The following is a 4,176-nucleotide window of genomic DNA, read 5'->3' as shown; positions in this document are numbered from 1 at the left end:
GTTCCCCCTTCCCTCCCCCTCAACTCAGCCTTCCCTCCCCCTTAACCCTTCCCCCGTTCCCCATCAACCCCTCCCCCCCCATCAACCCCTCCCTCCCTCCCTCCCTCCCCCGTTCCCTCTTCCTCCCCCTCAACTCTTCCCTCCCTCCCCCCATTAACCCCTCCCTCCCTCCCCCCCTCAACCCCGCCCTCAATCCTTCCCTCCCTTCCTCCCCCTCAACCCCTCCCTCCCTCCCTCCCTCCCCCCTCAACCCCTCCCTCCCTCCCCCGTTCCCCCCTTCCCCCCGTCAAGCATTTGTACAGGGTGAATCAGACTTTGTGGCTCTTCGCATCCCGGTACAATGGTTGTTGGGGTTTTACGGTTTAGTCGGGCGTAAAGTGAAAGTCCTTTTGCTGGGGTTGGAGAGCTGGGGTTGGAAGGCTAGGGTTGGAGGGCTGGGGGTTGGAAGGCTAGGGGTTGGAGAGCTGGGGTTGGAGAGATCGAGACGGAAAGCGCGGTCAAGGTGGGGTCGGTGGCATTGCTATTTATTATTTTCGGTCTTCATCCTGTGATCAGAAACGAGAAGTCGATTATTTGTTTATGAAATGAAGAAACGAGAGAATGAAGGATAATCTATATTTGAAAAATTATTTCCTTCCCACCAAAACTAAACGATTGACGTGTATGAAAGTCCCTCCCTACATGGCTATCAAGAGGAATAATCCGAGGGCAAAGTACACAGGAATTTATATAGTTACACGTTGTTTTATAAGACACTTTGATAATAGCATGCCAGGGATTCACCTGTGCTCAATCTCTCCACTGAATTAGTTAGAGACTGTCATGGGTAAGGGATAAGGGATAAGGGATAAGGGATAAGGGATAAGGGATAAGGGATAAGGGATAAGGAACAAGGGATAAGGGATAAGAGATAATGGATAAGGGAAGATGGACAAGGGATAAGGAATAAGAAACAAGGGATAAGGAAGAAGGGATAATGGATAAGGGATAAGGAAAAAGGGATAAGGGGTAAGGAATAAGAGATAAGGCATAAGGGATAAGGAACAAGGGATAAGGGATAAGGAAGGAGGAATAAGTGATAGGGGATAAGGAATAAGGGATAAGCGACAAGGAAAAAGGGACAAGGAATAAGGGATAAGGGAAAAGAAATAAGGGATAAGGAATAAGGGACAAGGAATAAGAGATAAGGCATAAGGGATAAGGAACAAGGGATAAGGAATGAGGGATAAGGGATAAGAGATAAGGGATAAGGAAGAAGGAATAAGGGATAAGGAATATGGAACAAGGGATAAGGGATAAGGAATAAGGGATAAGGAACAAGGAATAAGGCATAAGAGATAAGGAGTAAGGGATAAGGAACAAGGAATAAGGAATAAAGGATAAGGAATAAGGGATAAGAGATAAGGAACAAGGAATAAGTGATAGGGGATAAAGAATAGGGAATAAGGGATATGACATAAGAGATAAGGGACAAGGGATAATGGATAAGGAAAGAGGGATACCAGCGAAGAAGGATAGCGCGACTCTGAACGAGAGAACGGCGAGGCAAGGGAGGGCGAACAAGACCGAGCGACGAAGAAGGCACGAGAGAAAAAAAGGTCACGGAGCGGGGAGCGAAAGCGGAAGGCGGGGAGGAAAAGGGTCGAGAAACACAAGGCGCTCAATAAAAGGAGAAGACACGGAGAACGGGAGGATAAAGACACGAAGAAGAGTGGAGAAGAAAGAGGAACAAGATCTACCAGAGGAGAAGAGAGAGAAGGATAAAGACACGAAGAAGAGGGAGAAGAGAGAGAAGGATAAAGACACGAAGAAGAGTGGAGAAGAAAGAGGAACAAGATCTACCAGAGGAGAAGAGAGAGAAGGATAAAGACACGAAGAAGAGGGAGAAGAAAGAGAAGGATAAAGACACGAAGAAGAGGGAGAAGAGAGAGAAGGATAAAGACACGAAGAAGAGGGAGAAGAAAGAGAAGGATAAAGACACGAAGAAGAGGGAGAAGAGAGAGAAGGATAAAGACACGAAGAAGAGGGAGAAGAAAGAGAAGGATAAAGACACGAAGAAGAGGGAGAAGAGAGAGAAGGATAAAGACACGAAGAAGAGGGAGAAGAAAGAGAAGGATAAAGACACGAAGAAGAGGGAGAAGAGAGAGAAGGATAAAGACACGAAGAAGAGGGAAGAAGAGAGAGAAGGATAAAGACACGAAGAAGAGGGAGAAGAAAGAGAAGGATAAAGACACGAAGAAGAGGGAGAAGAAAGAGAAGGATAAAGACACGAAGAAGAGGGAGAAGAGAGAGAAGGATAAAGACACGAAGAAGAGGGAGAAGAGAGAGAAGGATAAAGACACGAAGAAGAGGGAAGAAGAGAGAGAAGGATAAAGACACGAAGAAGAGGGAGAAGAAAGAGAAGGATAAAGACACGAAGAAGAGGGAGAAGAGAGAGAAGGATAAAGACACGAAGAAGAGGGAGAAGAAAGAGAAGGATAAAGACACGAAGAAGAGGGAGAAGAGAGAGAAGGATAAAGACACGAAGAAGAGGGAGAAAAAAGAGGAGGATAAAGACACGAAGAAGAGGGAGAAGAAAGAGAAGGATAAAGACACGAAGAAGAGGGAGAAGAAAGAGAGAGAAGGATAAAGACACGAAGAAGAGGGAGAAGAAAGAGAAGGATAAAGACACGAAGAAGAGGGAGAAGAAAGAGAAGGATAAAGACACGAAGAAGAGGGAGAAGAAAGAGAAGGATAAAGACACGAAGAAGAGGGAGAAGAAAGAGAAGGATAAAGACACGAAGAAGAGGGGAGAAGAGAGAGAAGGATAAAGACACGAAGAAGAGGGAGAAGAGAGAGAAGGATAAAGACACGAAGAAGAGGGAGAAGAGAGAGAAGGATAAAGACACGAAGAAGAGGGAGAAGAGAGAGAAGGATAAAGACACGAAGAAGAGGGAGAAGAAAGAGAAGGATAAAGACACGAAGAAGAGGGAGAAGAAAGAGAAGGATAAAGACACGAAGAAGAGGGAGAAGAGAGAGAAGGATAAAGACACGAAGAAGAGGGAGAAGAGAGAGAAGGATAAAGACACGAAGAAGAGGGAGAAGAGAGAGAAGGATAAAGACACGAAGAAGAGGGAGAAGAGAGAGAAGGATAAAGACACGAAGAAGAGGGAGAAGAAACAGAAGGATAAAGACACGAAGAAGAGGGAGAAGAAAGAGGAGGATAAAGACACGAAGAAGAGGGGAGAAGAGAGAGAAGGATAAAGACACGAAGAAGAGGGAGAAGAAAGAAGGATAAAGACATGAAGAAGAGGGAGAAGAAACAGAAGGATAAAGACACGAAGAAGAGGGGAGAAGAGAGAGAAGGATAAAGACACGAAGAAGAGGGAGAAGAGAGAGAAGGATAAAGACACGAAGAAGAGGGAGAAGAAAGAGGAGGATAAAGACACGAAGAAGAGGGGAGAAGAGAGAGAAGGATAAAGACACGAAGAAGAGGGAGAAGAAAGAGAAGGATAAAGACACGAAGAAGAGGGGAGAAGAGAGAGAAGGATAAAGACACGAAGAAGAGGGAGAAGAGAGAGAAGGATAAAGACACGAAGAAGAGGGAGAAGAGAGAGAAGGATAAAGACACGAAGAAGAGGGAGAAGAAAGAGAAGGATAAAGACACGAAGAAGAGGGAGAAGAAACAGAAGGATAAAGACACGAAGAAGAGGGAGAAGAAAGAGAGAGAAGGATAAAGACACGAAGAAGAGGGAGAAGAAAGAGAAGGATAAAGACACGAAGAAGAGGGAGAAGAAAGAGAAGGATAAAGACACGAAGAAGAGGGAGAAGAAAGAGAAGGATAAAGACACGAAGAAGAGGGAGAAGAAAGAGAAGGATAAAGACACGAAGAAGAGGGAGAAGAGAGAGAAGGATAAATACACGAAGAAGAGGGAGAAGAAAGAGAGAGAAGGATAAAGACACGAAGAAGAGGGAGAAGAGAGAGAAGGATAAAGACACGAAGAAGAGGGAGAAGAAAGAGAGAGAAGGATAAAGACACGAAGAAGAGGGAGAAGAAAGAGAAGGATAAAGACACGAAGAAGAGGGAGAAGAAAGAGAGAGAAGGATAAAGACACGAAGAAGAGGGAGAAGAGAGAGAAGGATAAAGACACGAAGAAGAGGGAGAAGAGAGAGAAGGATAAATACACGAAGAAGAGG

At 45.0% G+C, this 4,176-nt stretch overlaps 1 pseudogene; it reads right to left on the bottom strand.

Moving 5' to 3' along the window:
- Positions 1-362: 362 nt before the first annotated feature.
- LOC122245636 (uncharacterized) overlaps positions 363-4,176 on the bottom strand; it is a 15,244-nt pseudogene continuing 11,430 nt past the window's right edge.

This window comes from Penaeus japonicus, unplaced genomic scaffold, assembly GCF_977035675.1.
Source record: "Penaeus japonicus unplaced genomic scaffold, GWHDUDI00000001_assembly GWHDUDI00000012, whole genome shotgun sequence".
NCBI classification, from domain to species: Eukaryota; Metazoa; Arthropoda; class Malacostraca; order Decapoda; family Penaeidae; genus Penaeus; species Penaeus japonicus.
Note: the sequence above shows the minus strand (reverse complement) of the source record. Positions and strands in the feature narration are given on the sequence as shown.